Below are 24,570 nucleotides of genomic sequence, written 5' to 3'. Positions count from 1 at the left end.
AGGGTAGTTAGTTACAGTTGCAAGAAGGCAAATAGGACTGTAGGTCTTGGGAGGTTTTGGAGTTAGGATGTAGGGGATACAATTGGATATGATTATGATGTAATTGAGTTATATATTTGTATATTGCAGGGTGGGGGATTTTATCATGTGGGGATCGTAGGGGTGGGGGAGAAAAACAAAAGGGGTCAGGTAACTCGATGTTTAGAGAGGTTTTAGTTTTGTAAGGCGGTTTGACAGTTTTTAATAAAATGGAATGTGCACCTGTTTCAATAAAGCGGCCTTTTACACACACAAAATGGTAGTCGGTCGTGCTTGCCCCCCTTCTTCCCTCCCAATCACATTGGCCACCATTCTGTCAAACGACTGACAGGTGACGTCAGTGGAGCAGAGCAAGGGTGGGTGCGCGGGAAACAAAAACGCCCTCTTGAGACTGACTGTTTATTAGAGACTGGTCTAACAGGTTTTCAGTTAAAAAGGAGGATCCATATGTTATCTGCCCATTCAGGGAGGTCATCATTTCAACTAATTTGTATCATAACCTTGGAGTACACCATTTTGCTATACATTAAGATGATGACGACAATGATCACCTTAACCATAACAATCAGTAAATATGGCCAGCTCCTCTATGGCTGTGTTTTGTAAGTTAAAGCCTAGTCGCATTGGCAGTGGTGGGAACGGAGGAGGGTGAGACCTAGGTCCACATGTTAAAGTGCCACATTGTGGTCTAGGCACTGGTTAAGATAATTGAAGGACAGCCCGGTCCAGCACTAATGCTCTTGCCACCAGGGTACAGGCATAAGATCGATGTGAGGGTAGCTAAGGCCTGAAAGCAGGAAGCATTGCTTCTCTCGCCCAAGGCCCTGACCCCTTCAGTTACTGGCTGAAGCTGAGAACAGACAGCCAATGGGGGACAAAGTGATTTTCTGTGACTGCCTAAGGGCATTCCTGTGGTAATCTGTCAATGACTTCTTCCTCACTTGTTATGCTTAGTATAGTACTTTAGTATGTCATGTTAGAATGTTTAGTGAATGAAGTCATGATATTCTATGTGAAGCTTTGGAAATAAACTAAGACAGTTATTCCAGACCTGACCTGCTGGTTGATGGATGAGATTCTTTATGCATTAAACTTAAGTAGAAACTACCAACATTGTACTTCACTGGCGTAGACGGCAGCACAAGGAATCTCAACACAGAAGATTGGTGAGGAGCATTTTATGATTTAAAGTGAGAGGTTTCTTATATTTTAATAAAATAAAGGATCGGGAGCATCGCCGCATTAATACCCTGGCACTTCCATAACATTTTATAATTTGTGGGTAGCTTGGTGAGTTATCGATGCAGGCTCATCCTATATTGTATTTTCAAGAGATGCTCTTCATTCTTTACAAAGAATAAAGATCTTTTGAAGACTAGCAGGATTTACTTATTGGCTGGCAGTTCTTAAATTGACTGTGAGTAAGCGCTCTTTACAACTTTTACTTATTGGCTGGGGGTTCTTAAATTGACTATGAGTAGGCACTCTTTACAGCTTTCAAGTAATTTTTGTTTATAATCCATAATCTGCAAAAGCTGAGTAAAAGAAAAAGGAAAAAGAGTGTCTTTAAAAAGTTTAAAATCAAAGACAGTGTGCTTTTAACGGTAGTATCATCCGTGCTAAAATCTAAAAGGAGAGGAAAAGAGGATATAGTGTTGTGGAAATATCCTTGCTGCCTATTTTGAATGTGCAAATATCCTCGATACCTATTTTGAGAGAGAAAAGAAGAGGATAAAGTTTTCAATTTGGTTGTCTTTGAACTGCTGCATTTTGAAAATTGGATTTCATATGGAGTAACAAATTTGTTGTATCTTGAACTGCACCATCAAAAGTAAACATTATCGTTACTTACTGGTTGCGTATGGAACTCTGACTGCGTACTTCTTAGCGTGGAGTTTCTCTCGTGCTACCCCTCTTCGTGAAGTTGCCTTGTGAAGTCTAACCTCGGCGTACGCTCCTCATGTTAGCACGCATTTGACACCACGCACCAAAACGTAGAGGCCATCTTGGATTGGGATATCTGAATGTAACACATTTATCTTGGATAGTGGCCATACATTGTTATTACTATTGTGATTTAAATATATATATACTCATCGCGCATTGGCTTTCACGCTGATGCGCACAGCTTTTTGATTTATTATCATACGCTGATGCGCACAGCTGGTGTTACAATATCGCGCATTGGCTTTCACGCTGATGCGCACAGCATTCAACCTTATTACTGGTGTTACAACATTGCGCATTGGCTTTCACGCTGATGTGCACAGCTTATATTACGCTGGAAATCATAATTGATTCGTCGCGTGTTGGCTCACTCTGATGCGCACAGCATTAAAGTCTATTACCATACGCTGATGCGCACAGCATATACGTTTATACCCTGATACACTCAATGGCTAGGGCGCTCGACCTCGGACCTGGGGATCTGGGTTTGAGTCTCGGTAACGACGCCAAAACCTCCTGTGATTCTGGGCAAATCACTTAATCTCCCCGTGCCTAAAATGAATGTGTGTCCGTCCTCATGTAACGTAACTGGTACTATGTAAAAGCGCTTTGATACCTGAATCGGTTCGGGTCTAGTTCGCGCTATATAAAACTCTGCAAAAAATAAAACAAAAAAAAATGTATATCACAAACTGTATTGCTAATTTAATTACTGCACATTAAGTTGACACTGAATTCATTACTCATGAGAAGTTAATCCTAATGCAGATCCTCTGATTCAATTGAGAAAACTAGTAAATTCAGTAGTTGTTGGTAAACCAGACAGTAGCTTTGTTGCTGGGTCAAGAAAAGTTATCAAAAAATTTTCAGGAGTGAATTGGGCTGTCTGAAGGGGTATAGACATAAGATTATTCTTAAGAGAGACTCTATACCTGTCTGTTGCAATGTTAGGAATGTTCCCATTGCGGTAAGAGATGACATGAGAAAAGAAATAGACAAACTCAAGGACTGGGGCATAATTGGAGATGCGGAAGGGACCGAATGGTTGGATCTGCTCGTAGCCGCGAGGAAATCGAATGGAGATTTGAGATTATGCATCGATTTAAGACAGTTAAATAAATGTGTCGTAGTTGATAAGTATCCTTTACCTAATATAAATGAGCTATTAGCATTGTTATGTGGTGCCAAGGTCTTTAGCACCATAGACCTTACTTCAGCTTATCATTAAATAGAACTGGAGGAAACATGTAGGGACTTCACGTCTTTCATAACTCCTTTTGGTACCTATAGGTTTAAACACATGCCTTTTGGTTTGGTTTCAGCCTCTCCTGTCTTTCAGAGAGTTATGGAGAAAATTCTGCATGCCCTTCAAGGTATCTATGTATATCAGGATGACATATTAGTTTATGGCGATTATGAAACACAATGGTAGACTTAGGAAAACTTTGGAAAGATTGTGTGAGCACAACTTGACCATTAAGGCTGAGAAGTGCAGATTTAAAACAGAGTCTATAAATTATTTATGTCACAACATCATCAGTGAAGGTGTGAAACCTAAGCCGGATTTGGTTAATATGATTCAAGAGATGAATTCTCCTTCGTGTTATCCGAGCTCATGAAATATTTGGGTATCGTGGAGTACTATGCTAAGTTTGTGAGGAATTTTGCTGATTGTGCCGCCAGTATGAGACATTTGTTGAGGAAGGGTGTTGATTTTGAGTGCTCACAAGCTTGTGAGAATGAGTTTTTGAACATCAAGAAAAAACTCAAATCTGCCCCTTCTCTCAGTAGTTTCAACCCGAAATTGAAGCCAATACTCATCACTGATGTGAGTGAATAGGGATTGGGTTCGGTTTTGGAACAAATGGGACCTAGTAGAATGCAGACCATTATGTTCTTATCTCGGTCGCTTAAAGACCCTGAGACTAGATATTCAGTGGTGGAGAGAGAGTCCTTGGCGGTCTTTTGGGCTATTATTTTTTTTTTCAAAATTCTGTGGGGTATGAAGTTTGAGGTACGATCAGATCACAAGCTACTTATTGAAATATTTAGTAAGAAGGGTTTGGACGCAATTTCCAGTAGGATAACTAGATGGATTATTGGTCTACAGGAATATAATTTGGTATTGCGATATATTCCTGGATTAGAGAACAAGGTTGCTGTTGTCCTATCGCAACTAACTCCCAAATCAGAAGCACTTGATGAAGGTGTAGATGATGGTGAAGAGTGGGTCTGTGCAATGGAACATGATGTGATTTCTGAAAAGCATTGATGTGAAGCAATACAACATGATGAGACCCTGAAGGAAGTTATGAATTTAATTAGTAAAGGTTGGGTGAGCAATAAAGAGGGATCAGATGGCTGTGAGAAATTTTGGCCATTGCGAAATGAACTATCTATTGACAGAGGTTTGTTATTTCGTGGCATAAGAATCATTCCTCCGATTTCTCTTAGGAATGAACTTATCGACATGGTGCATTCTTCACATGGTGTTTTTTATAAATGTAAAGAAAGATTACGCATGACATATTGGTGGCCAGGGATGGATAGGGAAGTTGAGCGAGTGATACGTGAATGTGTTGCATGTTCGTTAATTGATAAGTCTAAAAGTACTCGTGTCCAGCCAATGGTCTTGAGAAGACGACCTTCTGGGCCTTGGCAAGATATTGCCTTAGACATCTTTGTTTTAGCGGTAATAGACATGTTTTCTCGATGGCCAGAAGTTTTCTTTCTATCAAGCATTGACTCTAAACACATTATTAAATATTTGAAAGAGTTGTTCTCGAGAGAGGGGATTCCTATGTCATTATTGACAGACAATGGAGTGCAGCTGGTTTCTGAAGAAATGAAAAAGGGGTCATTCATAAGACTTATTCTCTCTATCATCCCGAGGCCAACGGTATGATAGAAAGATTTAATCGAGTGATCAAAGATACTATATCTCTTGCTAAGTCTTTTTCTCTTGACTGGAAATCTGATGTAATGAAAAAGGTTGGAGAATATAGACTGTCACCTTACTGTACAACAAGAAAAACACCTTTCTTGTTGTTCAGAGGAAGAGTTCCCAATACTGATGTTGAACCAGGATGGATAAACAAGTATGAATTAGGTAGAGGAAAAGAAAGTAAATGTGATGATGTTGAAATTAAGAAAAAGGATGAAAAGAAAGCTAAAGCGAGAAAGAGTTATTTTGATGCAAAAGAAAGTGTGAAAACAACCAAGGTTAAGGTTGGAGACTTGGTTATGATAAAACATCCATGTTTAATGGGAAAGTCTAATTCCAGATTCATGAAACCAATTAAGGTTTTAAAAGTGTTCAGAAATGCGGTTAAAACTCAAGACCATCGTATTTGGAACTTGAATAGAGTTGTTTTAGTCAAAGGCAAAATAGACAACAACTTGAGTTAAAATGTGGATGGTCTTCATTCTGAATCTGATACAAGTGGTGGAATTAGAAGTTCTTCTAAAGTTAGTAAAAGACCATCATATCTTTCTGAATATGTGTAAATGGTTTTATTGCATACTTAATTGTTTTAAGTTAATTTGTTTATTAAGGAGGGGGGGTGTGTGGTAATCTGTCAATGACTTCTCCCTCACTTGTTATGCTTAGTATAGAACTTTAGTATGTCATGTTAGAATGTTTAGTTAATGAAGTCATGATATTCGACATGAAGCTTTGGAAGTAAACTAAGACAGTTATTCCAGACCTGACCTGGTGGTTGATGGATGAGATTCTTTATGCATTAAACTTAAGAAGAAACTACCAACATTGTCTTCAGTATTTTAATTGGACTTACTTAAATTCCCTGTGTAGAGAGTGGTTTCTTGGGTTGAAACTGCGCAAATAAAGGAGGGCTGTCACGTTCACACGCAGCAGAGTCTCCACGTAAAAAGCTGTAACAAAAGATGAGGCCTGTGATTGATTAATAAAATGTCAATGTCAGATGACCAGACAAACTAACACATAGAAAATAGCAAAGCAGGCTCATTAAATAGATTCATATTGAAATGTGCAGTATGACTGTGATTTTGTAATATTAATCTGGGTCAGATGTGCTCATGACCCTTCTCCCTCAGTGTCTGATGAAACAATAGTATCTCCAGACATTTGGGGCACATATGCTGATTCAGTATGAATGGCGGATGGTAATTTTAGCTGGGAGGGGGGCAAGCAGGTCACACACAAATACACACTCACTGACACCCATGTATTCACACACGTGCACACATCCATTCACAACAGTCGCTCACAAATTGAACCATTTACATACACCCACACACACACACGCATGTACCAAACATTCAAAAACATAAAATGTACCTGGGCTGCAGCTCCTGGAGAGGGAAGCCTCAGACGCCCCTGGTGGGTTGGGACTTCTGCCTCCTGTCAAAGACGGCCTTAGGTCAGCCAGTGAGTAGAGGCAGCAGTCCCTCACTCGTCACCACATGGGATGGGATCAGTGAGACTGCTGACCCCACTCCACTCTGTGATGAGTTGTCACTGATTGACACTCATTCCTGGGAAATTCAGGGCCTAAATATGAGGTGTCCAGGTCTGAGGCAATCAGTGACGCTCCCCCATATCAGGAGGGGAGGACCTAGAGGAACTTTTGCCAGGCAGAGGAGGTCATGCTCACATTACTGTGAAATCCTCTGCCTTGTTAAGTTCAGCTTAGGCAACCAGATGTCTGCACATTTAGGGCCGGATTGCTAGTTTGGAGGTCTGGGAGCAGGCCGCCATGCAACTGCCCAGCTCCCACACTGCCAAATAGCAGCAGCGGTGCGTCCATTGGGGCGTAGGGGCGTAGCCCCGCCAGCCACAATGGACCCGCATCGCGGCCGCAATCCTATCTATACATTTTTTAAATACATTGCAACAATCAGCCTCCGCCCTCAGCCCACCGCCGGGAATTGTGCAGGGGGGGGGGGGGGGGGGCTGGCCTGCAGCTTGAGTGACACTCAGGCAGACCGTAGTGCGCTGTGCGCATGCTTGGGATTGTTGGAAACTATCTCAAGCATGCGCACTAAATTCCCCAGGGGGGTACTTGTTCGCCTGCTGCCAGTGCCACAGCCCGGGTTTTCGAAGGGCGACAGGGCGAGCAGCAAATGTGCCCCCCCTGCGCCAGGATTGGCTGGTCCACCAGCACGCAGCAGCCATCATTGGATGCCGCGCGGGGGGTGGGTGGCGCACACACTGTCGACGCACACGCTGCAAGGAGGATCAGGATGTCAGCGGACGGCGGTAAGAAAACTTCGGCAAGTCTTCCAACATCGTGTGCAGTGGCCTGTGCCAGCGTGTGCCCGTCAAACATCTGCGTGACCCATCCGTCACCATCTTTAAATCACTCCTTACAGCTATAAATAGCTTGTAGAGCCTTCGCCGTTAACAGTACACTCTTCCTCCAAAACTTCCTGTTCCCATCCCTGCCTAACCTACCCCAGAAACCTTTACTTCCTGTAACTCCCCATACGCAGCCAGCGGGCTCGGTCCTTAAAAGCAGAGACCCTCCAGCTGTTCCTGCTAATCTTGAAAGATGCAGGTCTCTGAAATAACTTGCTTGCTTTCTTTGGCTTTATTCTGTGTTTTTCGATATTGCTGTGCTCTTTCATTAAACCGCCCTTTTAGTGAATAAATACAAATTAGCTTATGAATAATAAACAATGCTGAAAATAATACGCCATGCGCCCTTGCTCAGATCGCCTGCTCAACCTCAACTTCGCAACCGCAAAAAGTGATGTATTTAATTGGTCACTTTGTCCTAATCCTGCAAAGTGAAGCAGGTAATGTGAGCAGTGCTTTGAAAGGTACCCCTGGTCATCAAATTAATAATTGTCTTCCTTACCCAGGCGAAACACACGAGAGAAAAGGCAATCCTGAGTCTCGCGCTTGTGAGACATACTTTATGAGTTTACTCAGACTGTGAAAACACGTTTCCTGTTGAGGAAAAACCGTGGCACCTGAGAATCCAATGTCATTTACTTAGAACTGCGGAAATGGTTATCTCCTGTCAACAACTGCGCCGAAGTACGATAAAAGAATATAATGAAACCATAAGGAGGGTGTTTAGCTGTAATGGCCATGCCAGACCGCCCCTTGGGACCAAATCGAACACTTCCGTCCATAATATTTACAATTGCCATTTCGTAAGGGCATGAGTGAGTTCGCTTGGGAACTTGAGTAACCGTGAAGCTATACAGAGAAAAGAGAAAAAGAATCACAACATAAGAGGCAAGTCTAATCTTGAAGAAACGCATAACAGATACATATGATTAGAAGAACGTTTTTGAAGGTAATGTTTTGTCTGATGCTACTCACTGCCTACGCGCAAAAAAGCTTCCAGAATGTCATTCTGTAAAAGGATAGCTAATGTCTTATATATCGGTGCTTTTCACTGTTCCTATTTTGGCCATGCAACTTACTTGTGCTATCCCTCTGCAAATTATAATAATAGAACGTCCTATGTGGCACTCCTATGCCCTAACTTAGTCTTGTAATGTCTATGGGGGAATGTGCATGTTGCATTCCCCTTTGCAGAACGGAATTAGCCACCAGGGACAGTTCCCTGTCGTGTACTATGGTGGGGTGCGTGTGCACTTCGTTACAAGCATCGAAGTTTAACCACAGACATTCACGGGGCACAGGACGGACATATTTTCCCATGAGCGAGTTCGAGCGAACATTTTAGTGTTTTTATTGTTCGGGTGAACATTTTTGAAAATGTGCCGTCATTTATGGTTCAGTAACATGGCAACTGGTTCCAGGAGTATTGCACCGGGAATAAGAATACAAGTAAGATGATGCATTTAAAATAAGAGGATAGATACAAAAATCAGATTGGTTCATATTACAATATACTGGCATATCAGAAGCAATGATTTTCCCTTTTTAATGGTGGTCTTGTGTTAAGTGTGGGAAACTTGAACATCCTTTCTAAGACTGTGTTCCATTATTCTTGTCAAAGTGTTTATTTTTTCTTCATATTGAGAAGTCTTCCAGTTACTTTTGAAAGAGGCACTTTTTGACATTTTTGAGAAGCGGTCAGCGGCAGGTGTGCTACAGTCCAAGGAGTACAGCAGCACAGGGGGGCCGTGGTGGAGGGGAGAGCTGTGCTTCAGTCCGAGGGGTGCAGCCAGGAAAGGGGGGCAAGCAGGCGGGCCAAGCAGGGGGGTGGACTATACTGCAGTCTGAAGCGTACAGCCATAGCAGGGAGGGCAAGCAGGGAGGTGGACTATACTGCAGTCTGAAGCGTACAGCCATAGCAGGGAGGGCAAGCAGGGAGGTGGACTATACTGCAGTCTGAAGCGTACAGCCATAGCAGGGAGGGCAAGCAGGGAGGTGGACTATACTGCAGTCTGAAGCGTACAGCCATAGCAGGGAGGGCAAGCAGGGAGGTGGACTATACTGCAGTCTGAAGCGTACAGCCATAGCAGGGAGGGCAAGCAGGGAGGTGGGGTGTGGGGAGGGCTGTACTGCAGTCCGAGGGGTACAGCCAGGACAGGGGTGCAAGCATGGGGACAGGGTAGAGGGGAGAGCTGTGCTTCAGTCCGAGGGGTGCAGCAGGACAGGGGTGCAAGCAGGGGGCGGGGTAGAGGGGAGAGCTGTGCTGCAGTCAGAGGTGTACAGCCAGGGCAGGGGGTGTAAGCAGGGGGCAGGTGTGGGTCAGAGGGGTGCAGCCAGGGCAGGGAGGACAATACACAGAGGCAGGATATTTAGCCATCAGTGAAGATTGAGACATGCTGCAACTCTTTAAATGAAAATTTAGGGCAACATAAAGTGATTGTCTGTGCTCTCATTATAGGTGTTCCGTGGAAATGTGGACAACAACACTCCCTACGTAAATTCGTTCACACCTCCAGTAGAAGCGCAGTACGTACGGCTGTTTCCACAGGTATGCAGAAGACATTGCACTTTAAGGATGGCGCTACTGGGATGCGAATTGTCAGGTCAGCCTATAACTTTATGATAGTAATTTGGAATGGATTGAAAATACTATATGTGCATATTGCTATAGTATATACAAATGTGCAGAGTGTCGTATGGCATTTACTACTATTCAGAGGGTGGGAAAGGGCTATGACTCTTAAGAGCCGAAGCCTCTTGCTGAACTCAGAATCTCTGGAGTCCACTCACGCCACAGGTTCTTCCAGGTAATAATGACGCTTTCAGGCAACAGGGGCGTTAATGGTGAGAGAGAAGCATCAGGGCGATTAAGGGTGAGAGAGAAGCAGCAGGGCGATTAATGGTGAGAGAGAAGTAGCAGGGCGATTAATGGTGAGAGAGAAGCAGCAGGGCCATTAGTGGTGGTGAGAGAGGCATCAGGGCAGTTATGGGGAGCGAGAAGCAGGCAGGGCGTGACTAGTGAGTGGGAAAGGTGTTAACAGTAGGAGGGAGACAGGAGAGTTAATGGTAGAAGGAAGACAGGACGTCAGCGGAGAGAGAAGGCGACGGGGGCACTGTAAGAGGGAGACGGGCATTAATAGAGAAAGGAAGACCGGGGCGTCAGGCAGGCCCCTGCTACGCTTCATGGAGTGCGGGGCTTCCTGCCCAAGGCCACTGAATATATTTGGAGACGTGGGAGACTCGCGGCTCCTCATCGTGTTCCGGGAGGGGAGTGGGCACCGTTTTTATCACGCCTCTGAGGAGCATTCGTGGTGAGATGGAGACGTGGGCCTTAACGGAGAGGGCAGTGGTTTTAGTGATGAGATGGATAGAGTGGTCCATGGAAAGGAGACCTTGTGTCAATGGCAAAGGGAGACGGGCATCAGTTATGGTTATAGGGAGAGAATGCGTACATTATGCTTTAGGGGAAAAAGGCAGAGGTAACCCTGAAAGTAAGAAGGGGTGACATGGAGGGCTTGGCTTCATAAAGAGTTGAGGAAGGCAGCCAGTAGAGCAATAGGAAGGAAAATCGAGACCTCGCCATAATAAAACCTAAATAAATGTACGAAGAGGAAAACGAGAAAAGAAAAAGGAGCTGGGCTTTTTGGGGTGTGTGGAGAAAAGGGACAGGGCAATGTGGGAGAACGCAGACGAAGCAGTCAGCCACGTTTGTCTTATATAACATGTCCCATACACTGTTACACACACATGATTGCTAGTCTCTGTGTAATGTGTGCGTTATGTACAGTGCTGTTATGTACAGTGGTGTTCATTCGACTTCCTATGTTGCTGTAGTGCATTTGTTTTTTTTGCAACTGATTCTATGACTTTTAGGGGTGTATCCTCGAAAGTCTCCTGTTAATGTGGCTGACCTGCTTGCTGAAGTGCACTTTATACTTGCTTTTGAGTGACACCAAGTATTGCTGGTTTAATTCGATTCCGTTTGCTGACTTGTGATGCACGGCTTGATGGGTGCATGCGTTTATTTCCCTGTGACTAGTTTGTTCTGATATAATTGTCTTATTTGCAATACTTTTCAGTACACAGTTTGCTCAATCAGTTATGATTTTATGTGACTACCTGGATTCCTGGAGTGCCTCTGACTTCGTTCTGTTTCTTTACTTTTTGTGACTGTAGGTCCTGCGGGGAAACATTTTCAATTTATGTTGTCTTGTTTACTGGGAGCATTGCTTTTATTTTCCTTTAGTGTAATAGGCTGGCTGGTGAAGTGCACTTCCCATAGTGTGCAGTCACTTCAATTTGCCTTTAGGTGACTACCTGGCTTGATGGTGGTTTTCTATTTGATTTCATGTAACTCCTTGTCTTGATGAGTGCATTGGTTTTAGTTTGTTTGAGGTAAGAGCGTGTATTGGAGCTGATACAAAGAAAGTAACGTTGAACGCTTAGAAGATTTAAGCGCAGAACTATGCAAGTCTAGTTTGACCACTTCCTCCCAATGCAACACTTCAGGCATCCTGGACATATGTCCCAATTCAATTGACAAATGATTGTTCAGAACAGGGACATCCACATTAGTCTATGGTCCAATATTCTTCTAAACAGGGACTTTATGAGTCACCTATAGACCAGTGTTCATCTAAAATAGGAATCTTGTCAGTAGTTTATTAACCCATGTTTATTTAAAATAAGGCCCACTAAAGTGGCCTGTGGACGAATGTTTATCTGAAGCTGGCATTTGCATCGGAGTCTATTGTGAGGTTTAAAGTCAGTCTTCATTTAAAGTTAATTTAAGGCACAGCAACCCCTAGGACATGTCTCTTGGCCAATCTGACTGAAGTAATCTTTCACAAAGAGGGAAAGTAGTGCCCAAAAGAACATCTAATCTCCTCTGAGTAGTAGACAGAGTGGAAAGCATCACATATTGTGGTATAGTGGTGACGTGTAAATAAGGGGCCCACTTTAACACAGCAAGGGAGAGGAGTTGGCCTAACAGCTAGTGCGCTCGACCTCGGACCTGAGGGTCTGGGTTCGAGTCTCGGTAACGACGCCAAAATAACCTCCTGTGATTCTGGGCAAATCACTTAATCTCCCCGTGCCTAAAATGAATGTGTGTCCGTCCTCATGTAACGTAACTGGTGCTATGTAAAGCGCTCTGATACCTGATTCGGTTCGGGTCTAGTTCGCGCTATATAAAACTCTGCAAAACAAAGAAAACAAACTGCTTCACATGCTGGTTTCATCACACAGCTGACACCCACCCTGAGAAAGCCAGAGCTGCCCTGTAAGTGGTATGAACACCAGTACGCTTAGGTTCCTTACAGCTCCTTCACTTGAAGTGGGTTACCACCTACCCTTTACTTTTTGTATCCTGCTCGTACCAAGTCAGATCCGGACCCAGACCAGTCCCCACAGTTGCTCCGGATTAAGGGACATTGTCATGTCATCTCAGGCGCGATGTAAAGATTACCAGTGAGCTGAGGACTCTTTTGGCTCAAGAACCAACAAGCTGGAGACCCTTGTGGTTGTTTAAAGATTTAAGATCAGCCTGTAACTCAGTCTTGAGCTGGGTGGGTGACCTCAATTACAAAGTGGCTGTGCCAGATGTCCCATTATGACCCCTTTTGCCTGTCTCCCCTTCAGACGCAGAGGGCGTAAACCTGGGGGGGTGCTCAACCCCGCCAAAAAACTGAGGGGTGACCCTAAGAGCACAGCTGCCATCCAATCAGGGGTGGGATGCTTTGGTGTGCTGGTCTGGTTTTCTGGGTGACTGGTTTTCTGACTTATGACTGCGCATTCCTTTCAGTGTGCACTTGCTTCAGTTTACTTTTTGAGTCACTGTCTAGTTTGCTGGATGTATTGCTTTCATTTTTTTACTTGCTTGGTGCTTTTATGTTGGTGCCTGCATGCTGAAGTGTACTCTTCTTCAGTTTAAATGTATGTGACTGGCCTGTTGACTAACACCCTGCTTTCAAAGTGAAGGTTCACAGGTTCACTCTTGCTTTAGTTTACTTTTGTATGGTTAACTGCATGCACTGTATTGCTGGATGCATTGCTTTAAGTTACTACTTGATGCATTGCTTTCAGTTTGCTTTCAAGTAATTGCCTCTCATTTTCCTAATGCTTTGTGAAGGCTGTTTCCCAACTGCTGTGCAACTTCTTCTACTCTTAGAGCTGAGATTTTCATGAAAGTCTTATAGTCTGAATTCAGCACCTGAGCGTAATAGGACGGAATGTATGAAGCTCTGTGGTTATACTGAATAAGCAGCTACCTATGTTATGCCATCTACTAATGTAATAACTGCACTTTCACAATTGCTTTATTAACCTTCCTGCTTTCTCAAATTTGCTTGAAAATGCACGTTTTTTCTTCTTTTTTTCCAAAATTTTCTTGGGGGGGGTTATCCCCCCAAACCCCCCTTTTGGGGTTCGGGCTCGCTCGCTGCGCTAGCTCGGTACGGTGCAGTATGCAAATCACTTTGCGCCCCACCACTTTCAAATGTCACCCACCGCCCCTGCCAAATAGGGCTGCCGCTCGCCCTCCTGATTCCGAGTGAAATCGTGGTTGGCGTGTGGACGGTGTGGCGGTGGTGCAGTAAAAAGGCTCAAATGTGAGCCTTAATGCTGTATCACAGCAGCACCGCTACAGCGCGTTCCAGCATGGCATGCACTATGAAGAACTGGAGTGGTGGTAGGAGTTGTCACTGGCACCTGAATAGGGCTGTGCCTGTCCTCACACAAATCTGTCTCCACCCCTCAATAGTGCGTCTGGAGCCACATCACGGAAAGGCAGGGTCCTGTGTACTACAAAAAGATTCCTTTGAAGTTTGCCTACTTCAAAGGCAGAAAGGGGTATACATACAGGACCTCTGACACCCCAAAATTAGAACCTTTCTGGACTGAGTACATTTTGCCAGGAAGAAGAGCTGGATGCTGTAGGATGGACTGCCACTTCGCCTGTTTCTTTGTTGTGCTGCTTGCTGCTTCAATCCTGGGAGTGAAAGAACTGGACTTTGCTTTTTTACATCCTGCTTCTCAGGTTCTCCAAGGGCTTGTGCATGCTTGCCTCTTGTTAAGAATTCTCGAGCCATCAAAGACTTCACATACCACTGCCTGGGCTCTTTTGCTGAATGTCCTGACTTGCCAAGTGGTGCCGGATCCAGTTCCTGGTCCTTGGAAGTGTAACCTGGTGATCTTAAGGAGAAAATATACACATCGACTCCCAGTGCCTGTTTTCTAAAACGCATCGCTGCAAAAAATTCACGCATTGCCACTTCCTACACTGAAGCATGGTTCCTGCTGGAAGTATCAACCACAACTTTCGCTGCAGGCCCCAGCTCAGTGTTGCAGTGTGTCAGAAAAATCACCGCAGGGTGAATCCTAAGCACCATATCACCAACATCCGTGGCACCTGCTCTGCTCTGACACAGCACCTGCTCGTGGCTGAAGAATAAACACAGCGCCTGCCTCGCGGCTGCAAAATCGATGCAGCACCTACATTGCTGCCACTGCATTGATGCGGCGCACCTGGATTTGTGATGCATCATTCCTCAATGCCGACTCTTCACCGACCCGCACCACAGTAAGGAACCGAGAGAGTATTGCAGGAAACTGATGTATCACCTTCCCTGCTAGTAAGGAACTGACACGTCACCCCCCTCTAACAGTAAGGAACCAACGCATCAAATCGCTGCCTAGCAGTGAGGAACCAATGCATCACCTTCCCTGCCTAACAGTGAGGAGCCAATGCATCACCTCCCCTGTGAACCAATGCATCTCTTTGCTTTTCTGGCACCTCACCTCCCATATGCCTTGCTCTATCTTTAATTTTTAACGCGTCTAAGGTACTGTCCTAAAACAAACGCATCCATTGATTTCTATGGACTAAACTTTCTTACATGTTTTCAAGTGATATTTTGACTTGTGTATTTGGGATTTTTGTCGTTTTGGTCTTGTTCTTTTCAGATACATATTATTATTTTTCTAAACTGATGTGGATTCATTTTGTGTTGCTTTCACAAATGCTTAACACATTGCCTCTGAGAAAAGCCTGCCAGCTCATGCTAAGCTACGAAGGAGTTGAGCAGTAAGCCTAGGTGGAGTTCGCAGAGTTTCGCCACGGGGTACTCTGCGATGTGCAAAAATTGTGCTGCACTATGCGGAGCTCCGCGAGCTGCAGAGTGCGTTCGAAAAATGGAGTTTGCGGTCATTTTCAGTGCCGAGTGAGTAATGAGGCGCATGGAAAACTCTGAGAGTAGAGCGGAGTTCACCCCCCAGGCTTAGTGAGCAGGGGTTATCTCAGCTGATTGACTTTCTTGCCCAGACTTGAGTGAGGGGCCCTACTTGGATAGGGTGCAAACCACTGCCAACTTCAAAACCCCATGTCTAGCATGTCAGATATGGCATTTTTACGGCACATGGCTTTCTTAAAAACCCATAGGCTATTAAGGGGTTCTCATGACATATTTAAGTACTTTCATGGTGTGCTAAGTGAGCCTGTTTTTTCAAGCAATGTTGTAGTTCCACCAACCGGAAGAATATTTATAGAAAATTGTGGCAAAATGATGCATTTTTCAGCACAATTTCTACAACAAAAAATTAAAAGGCAATAAGTGATACAGGCAACTGAAGATTTTTTTCTTGGCCTCTATCTTCATTTCTTCCCTTTGCCCACATCTTTGTTTTCCTTAAAAGAAAATAGCCTCCTTTCTTTCTGCGAAATATGATTCCATTTGGACAGAGGCATGAAATCTGCCTTGAACTCCACCTGGGATGACCTCAAGATCACTGTCCATACTCAGAAGTTGCTGCTCTTCTGGTAATGGACCACTTATCTGCCCTTGAAGCAGCACATTACCCAACCCTAATCCATAAAACACACTAAAGGTGATGGGAGGAATGCTTACAATAAGTCTAACCACTGGCAGTTGCTCACTGTAGCATTTCAGTCTTTCGTATTTCTCCCACCTCAGTTTGGACCCACCTACATGCAAATCAGTCTTGACCCTGTTCCAATAGGAACAGTTCAGCCAAACTGCCGGGTCAGGGAAGAAATGAAGATAGACGCTAAGACGTCTGACATCTACCCTCTTTACATGACAAGTAGGAAGCAAATGGCGCAGGAGTGGGAGAATCCAGGTTTATCAAGTACGTTGAGTTTGACCAGTTGTGTCAAGTATCCAGTACCAACTACACAGTATTAATCAAAGAGATTTTTTGAGTGAAAGGACAAGGGTCCTCACCAACACAAGGTGGAACACTTCATTCTCAGGCCACCTCCTCATCCAAATAATACATCTTTAATATTGTGGTGAGCTCCAAAGAAAGCTCGTTGCTGGAGGGAGTGAAATAAATATGTTTGTAACTCACATGATTTTGCCCAGTAGGTAGGGGAATATTTGAATTGAATCCAGTGCACTCAATAGCATCTGTATTTGCAATGCTGCATCGAAGGGCCACCAAAATTAAAATTGCCTTTGGTAGACTAAGACACTGTTTTATTTGTGTCTTGCTGCAGCAACTATAAAAACTAAACAAAGATGTCTTACCTGTTTACATGTTTCACGTCTAAAGTAGTCATGGAGTGGGTCAGCTGCATTTTTTCATACCCTCCCTAAGAGACTAGACTTTTTGCTGGGCACTCCAATTGAAACTAGACTGTGGCCATACACTTTCAAAGTAAGTGTGTCCCTTTCCTGTTAACATAAGGTTGCCTTGTTCAATACTCACATGAGGGTACTCACCGCCCTCAGTACAGGTCTCACTTTGTCGCTGTCTACCACATCTGCCCCGACCCTCCCCTAGCACATACCTTATTGTACACTGACTGGACCTGTGCAGTAGGAAAAGATTTCTAGCTAGATTTGATTTTTTTTAACTGCATCCTTGAAATGTTTGCTAAATAATTTACAATCTGTAGTTTTCCACTGGTTATCTTCCGTGTCACTCCTTTAGTCACACTTCAGCGGGGCTATAGAGAACCTTTTATATTTATGAGAATTGTATAAAATGTAGGTGATAGTAGCTGAGGCTACTTCTAATAAACTAAATGTATGGGATTTGAGAGACCCTCTGTTTTTGCAAATCTTCACACAGTCTCCTAATTGGTCATTGAAATCTATAAAAGCATCACAAAAAAGTCAGCTCTCATCCTCCTGGACCTATCAGCCGCCTTCGACACAGTCTGCCACCGCACACTAAGAACACGCCTCCAAGAAGCCGGAATCCAGAAGAAGGCCCTGGACTGGACCACGTCCTTCCTCTCCGGCAGAACCCAGCGAGTCCGCCTCCCACCCTTCCAATCCGAAGCCACCGACATCATCTGCGGCATACCCCAGGGCTCATCCCTTAGTCCAACTCTGTTCAATGTCTACATGGCCCCCCTCGCACAAGTGGCACGCAAGCACAACCTGAACATCATCTCCTATGCCGGAGACACCCAGATCATCCTCTCCCTCACCAAGGACCCGCACACCACCAAAACCAACCTCCACAAGGGAATGAAGGCCGTCGCCGAATGGATGAGGAACAGCCGACTGAAACTGAACTCGGACAAGATGGAAGTACTCATCCTCGGCCCCATCCCCTCTGCGTGAGACGACTCCTGGTGGCCGACCACACTGGGAGTACTCCAACACCCACAGACCACGCACGCAACCTAGGATTCATCCTCGACTCTTCCTCCCTCTCCATGTCAAAGCAGGTCAACGCCATCTCCGCCTCCTGCTACAACACCCTACGTATGCTTCGCAGGATCTACAAGTGGATCCCACCCGAAACCAGAAGAACGGTGACCCAAGCCCTCGTCAGCAGCAGGCTGCACTACGGCAACGCACTCTATGCAGGAATCCCGGTTAAACTCCTGCAACGACTACAACACATCCAAAACGCCTCCGCCCGACTGATCCTCAATGTCCCCCGTCGCAGCCACATCACCTCCCACCTGAGAGAAGTGCACTGGCTCCCCGTCAACAAAGAGGATCACCTTCAAGCTCCACACCCACGCACACAAAGCACTCCACAAAACCGGACCAGCCTACCTGAACAACAGACTCAACTTCCACACCCCTGCCCGCCAGCTCCGCTCTGCCTGCCTCACCCTGGCCGCCGTCCCGCGCATCCAACGAACAACCTCTGGCGGCCGATCCTTCTCCTTCCTCGCAGCCAAAACCTGGAACACCCTCACGCTCCATCTGCGACAGACCCAAGATCTGCTCACCTTCAGGCTCCTCAAGACATGGCTCTTCGAGCAGTAGCAGCACACCCCCCTCAGCACCTTGAGACCCTCACGGGTAAGTAGTGCGCTTTACAAGTTTATTGATTGATTGATTGAAAAAATGGGGGCTTTCTTGTCCTTCTTTGATAGCCCCAAGAATGGGGTCATTTTTGCAGTAGGTTTAATGGTTGACATATTATTTTATTTGACATGTGTTTCATGTCTGTTTTGTGCACTAGGAAATTATTCGGGAGAAAAAGATATGTCATGGTTCACTTTAGTTTTAGTAAATACATTTCCTCAAGGGAAGTATGAACCAATAATAAAAGAAAATGGAAATGCCTGCATAGCTGCTTCCTACAAGCCTCTTAACACTCAGTAGCTTTCTTTTGCTTGTACTTTACAACACCTTGGGAAGTGTTCTTGGCCAAGAAAATTTGTATGTGGCAGTGACTCTTCTGACATCTAAAGATATTCACGAATTCAACCACCCATGTGCAGGCCCAGCCTCAAGGAATCATTTGTGTGCAGTCAGAAACATTGTCAATATCAACCTAAATCATGTCTGAATAATACTCAACTGGTGATTGTTAGACCTGGCATCCTGGCATGGTTTCCTCTGAATTTTTTCCTTCTGACCTCCTGTTTTGCTGACTTCATTTATGCTGGCTTTAGGAGTTTGGGCACTTTACCATTTGAGACTAATGCTAAAGTGCATGCGAATTTTCCCAAAAACATGGTAACATTGGCTTATCCACAATTGGCATATTTAATCGACTTATAACTACCTAGTAAAGTGTACTACCTATGCCGATGGCCTGTAAATTAAATCCTACTAGTTGGCTTACAGCACTGATTGTGCCCCCCTCAGAGTAGCCCTATAAACACGACTCAAGCCTGGCATTGCAGAGGCTGTGTGTGCAGTTTTAAACTGTCATGTCGACCTGGCAAATTAACCCTCTAGCCAGGCCCAAACCTTCCTTTTTAATATGTATAAGCCACCCCTAAGGTAGACCCTATACAGCCCAAAGGGCAGAGTGTGGTGTATTTAAAAAGTAGGACGTGTACTTTTACGTTTTACATGTGCTAGTAGTGAAAAACTGTTTTATTTGTTTTTCACTACACTTATTTCTCCCATAGGTGAACATTGGGATTACCTTATTACATTTTACAAGTGTATTTTCCAGTTGGTAAAACATGGACATTTCAATATTGGTGTCTCGGGACTCACAATTTAAAACCACAATTCATGGTAATGTTGGATTTTAAGTTGCAAGTCCGAAAATGCCACTTTTAGAAAGCTGGCATTTTCTTACTTTAATCAGTCTCTGCCTGTCTCCGAATACATGTCTGGGGTGGGTGACAGCTGGACTTTTTTAATTCCGTCCAGACAGCCACACACAAAGGGTGCTTAGGTGTGATTGATGGGCCTTCTTGGGCACAATGGGAGGGAGGAGCTGACACTTACACCTGAATAGGCTGTGCCTGTCCCCACACAAAGAGCTGCATACCCCCCTGCTGTGAGTCTGGTGCCAGGGCTGGAAGGGCAGGGGCAGTGTGCACTTCAAAGGCCTCTCTTCGAAGTCTCCCCCACTTCATAGGCAAAACTGGGTATAAATACAGGACCTCAGACACCACCACTTCAGTACACTACTAGACCTGAGGACATTCTGCCAGGAAGAACAACTGTTGTGCTGCTGAAAGAACTAACACTATGCTGGACCCTGCTGGACTTTGCTGGACTCCTGCTTTGCTGTGCCTGCCCTGCTGCCTGCCGCCCACGACTTCAGTACACATCTTGACCTGAGGACATTCTGCCAGGAAGAACGACTGCTGTGCTGATGAAAGTACTGACACTCTGCTGGGCCCTGCTGGACTTTGCTGGACTCCTGCTTTGCTGAGCCTGCCCTGCTGCCTACCACCCTCCTTGCCTGGCAGTGAGAAGGAGTATACCTGCATCACTGCATACCCAGAACAAATGTGACTCCAAGGGCTTTCTTTCTTAACTCGTGTTCTGAAGTCTCAGGGACATCAAAGACTTCGAACAACACTTTTGCCGCCTCTAGACTCTGCCAAGTGTGAGTCCTGCCCTGCCAAGTGGTGCCAATCCAGTCCTCGCCTCTTGGAAGTGGGTTTTCTGGCTGTACCTGGAAAATCCTTGCATCGCTGTTGTTGTGCCAGTCGGAACCAGCACATCTCCTTTGGCGCCAACACATCACCTCATCCAAGGAAATCACATTGCTGGCTATGCAGCTCAACAATGATGCATCGTCTTCATCGGAAAAAGCTGCCACTGACACATCTCGGATTGAGCGGCTCAGAACTGATGCATTGCCTACATACAGCTGGATTGACGATGACACATCACCTCCTCTGCTTCAGGTATCAGGCCTGTCAATGGCACAATAATGTACTATTTCAGTGGGAAAAGGGTGGTCCCTCTATCCGACCTGTACACCATCGCTGTCGGCCTGAACTTTTTGATTTACCCCAGTCAAGCATGACCAGATGTCCCCGGTTGGCGCTTCATGCTTGTAAGCACTACATTCCAGTTTAGTATTTAAAAATTCCTAACTCTGGTTCTACTTGTTCGATGTTTGGTGTTTTTACCTTGTTTTATTCATTAAATTAAGCTTTATTTTTCTACCTTGGTGTGAATTATTTTTGTGTGGTGTTGTCATTGTTTTACTGTTTTAAATGTTGCACAAACACTTTACACATTGCCTCTTCAGTTAAGCCGAACTACCAGAGGTTAAGCACAGGTTAACTTATGGTGTGTATCTGGCTTACCCTAACTAGGATTGTGGTCCCTACTTTGACAGGGTGCATGCCTCTGCCAACTAGAGACCACATTTCTAACAGTGATGATGCTGGTTGGGTACCTTCTACGATACTTCTCTTCTCAAAGCAAAGGTGTTAGGAAGCAATGAGAAGTGATGATCTCTTCTGGCAATGCCAAATCAGCCTTAATTACATACAAGGCTGCAACATAAATGTATGAGAAAATATATTTTCAATGGGAAAGGAACTGGATGAGTGAGAGGAAAGGAACTCCCATTACACCACAGTATTGGTCCTTAAATGATTGTGCCCATTTCGCCATACCTGACATAATAGTGGCCCATCCGTGCATCCTTAACAATCCCCGGATTAATATTGGCCTACCCTTGACATATTGTGTCACGGGGATGATTTAAATCTGAAATGGCATTTTACAACTTCTATGTGTGCTGCATTAGCACACATAGAATTGCAAAATGTCATTTTCCTAAATGCTTGTTTATGTGCAGGAAGGGAACCCTTCCTGTACATAAACAATCACCAGAGGTGATTTCCCCGTTCTATGTGTGCTGCAGAATGCAGCACGCATAGAAAGAGGAACAAAACAAGGAGAAATTATTACATTTCTCCCCCTTGAGCATCCCCATGCCTCACCTGAGGAGGCGTAGCATTCAGACGCATTTCCAGGGTTAAAATGTTTTGGATATTTCTTATATAGTAATGGTTCATAGGTGGCAGATAGTGAGGATTCTTGACAAAATTCCAGCTATCCCTGCATAACACTGGCCAATCCTTGACATTTTGTTTGTATTCTTGACAACATTTTGCTATCCATGGCATAATAATAATCGGCTTTTCATGAAATATATTGTATAAATTCTTAGCACAATTATGACCTTCTCTGCCATACTGGTGTTCATTCTTGACATATTGTGTGCTTTCACGGCATGCTTCTAACTATCAGTATATTGGCATATATGGGTCATTTTTGGTGAAATCCAGGGTGCCTGTGGGATAAATCCCTGCCACGGTGTTGGTTCTTGACATGTTTTGGCTATTCTTGGTATAATGGCACCCTTTGTTAACATACTGTTAACATTCAGGGAACAACTGTGGCTATCACAGGCATAATGGTGACAATGCCATCAACTATGCCCCCTTTGCATAGTATGTTAAAACATATTTCTGGGTCTCCCAGGCATAATAGTAACCATACCTTAATTGTGGTCATAGAGGGGGCACATTGATCCACATTTTTGCTATCCTTGGTATATTAATGTCTCTGTGTTGGACAGTGGGCTATTGGTAGAAGCAAATATAGGTCTGCCACATTTTAAAACACAATTTCAGTAAATAATTAAGACACAACACAAAATAAAAGTCCAACACCAATTTATAAAAATAGGTAATATTTTTATCTTTTAAATGACACCAAAATAAAAACAATCCACTGTAGGGAACCAGAGCTATTAATTTTAAAGATTAGTCACTTTCTAGTGCTTAGAAACCAACAGTGCCCCTTTTAGTCATTTTGTTTTCTCTGACAGGGACACCTTTAGAAATTGTTCCGGAGAATCTCACCAAATGTGTTGTGCCACCCGCAGGCGGGGTCCAGTTAGAACTCCTTCCTGAAGTTCTGCTTGCCGGTCCCAAAGTATCCAACACACAATCCAAGGTTCTGGAATCTCCAAGAGGGTCCTTGAAAGTGTGAAACTTCAATTCCGCAATCCACTTGAACAAAACCCTTATAAATCAACTGGTACTCCAGGCTGGGAATTCTTTGTGGGGATGTCCAGGTGAGTTCTGTTAACCTGTAGCTTGCAGGGAGTCCACTCTTTAGTCCTTTTGCTGCAAGGTAATCCATAGGGCTGCAGTTGCAGCTGGTGCAGTCTTCAGAGGTCAGGCCTTAAAAATCTTTGCACAGCAAAACTTCTCAGCAGGGCACTTCTTGCTTCATTAAGTTTCAAGCAGCATAGCTGGAGGGCTCTGCTCCTCTCAGATACTTATTCTAAGTTCTCTAGGTCAAGCAGGAGGTCACGTCTGACCAATGGGAACAGGGTAACTCGTCATAGTTATGACCACATCCTGTAGAGTGTGGCAATATTTTGTCCCAGAGTGCATCAAATCTTCCAAATCCATAATGGCTGATTTTCCAGCAAGGAGGTAAGAGCTGGATAAACCCACCTCCTAGGATGGCTTATTTCCATAGACTCTCCTCCTACCATCTGCACATACCTTCCTTAATCCTGGGTCTGGTGGGGGTCAAAAATGTAAAGTGGAAACTGACACTGTGACCATCCCTTTGCCTTTGAAGACCATGGTTTATGACCCCTCCCCCTGGCCTGGCATTCCTATTGAACACACTGCCCTGCCAGCAGAGCTGGTTAACCCCAGGGGCTCTTTAACACCTCTTCAAGACAGCCTGGCTAATCCACTGAACTCTGACCAATCAGGGCAGACCACTGGAAGGCAGAATTTGGACTTACAAACAAGAAAGTCTTATAACTTCTTGTATGTACACTTTAGGAAAAATTCAACAACATGACCTTGTTGGATTTTCTACTAGCATTCTGGGAAGTCTTTGAATAGCCAGTCTAGTCCTCACCTATCAATAGTTATTAATCAATAACTTCCTACCATGTTAACCTAGGTAACAAGGAATTTGCAATGGGAAAAATGACTTGGGCCATTTTTCCAGCATCAGGACTCACAAAAACATATTTTATAAGTACTTGCCTTATATCTACAGGAACCCCACCCCATGTGCAACTAGGGGAGACTTCAGGGCTTGTGAATCTGTAGAAATATTGCCGATTCTCCTTTTACTGTGCTCCTAGCATCAAAGTCGAATTTGAGCAGCACTTTACCACAATGTGGGGAGTGAAATGTGAAATTTCACTTTAGCCAGGCATATAAAAACTAATTTTATAAGGGTGTACCTTATAGATAACTGACCCCCACCCCTGGGATATCTAGGGAGACCCTGGGTGTCCCTAATATGCCAAAACACTGTAGGTTATTCATTTTAAATGCCCCTACCACCAAAGTCGAATTTGGGTACAATTTACTTTTTAAAAGCAGTCCTGGCACACAGGGCAGTTTTTAAACTGACCTCAGGCTTCAGCAGTGCACATATGTAAGTGCAGAAAAAGCTGCTGGCCTCTAAACTGCCATGCCCCAGGGTACTGGGGACTTCTACGTAGTTTCAACCCCCTGTCCTATTATATACTAGGGGCTTATGGGGTACGTC

This window comes from Lissotriton helveticus, chromosome 4_1, assembly GCF_964261635.1.
Source record: "Lissotriton helveticus chromosome 4_1, aLisHel1.1, whole genome shotgun sequence".
In the NCBI taxonomy this organism is placed as follows: domain Eukaryota; kingdom Metazoa; phylum Chordata; class Amphibia; order Caudata; family Salamandridae; genus Lissotriton; species Lissotriton helveticus.
The sequence above is the reverse complement of the archived record's forward strand: the minus strand, read 5'-3'. Positions refer to the sequence as shown.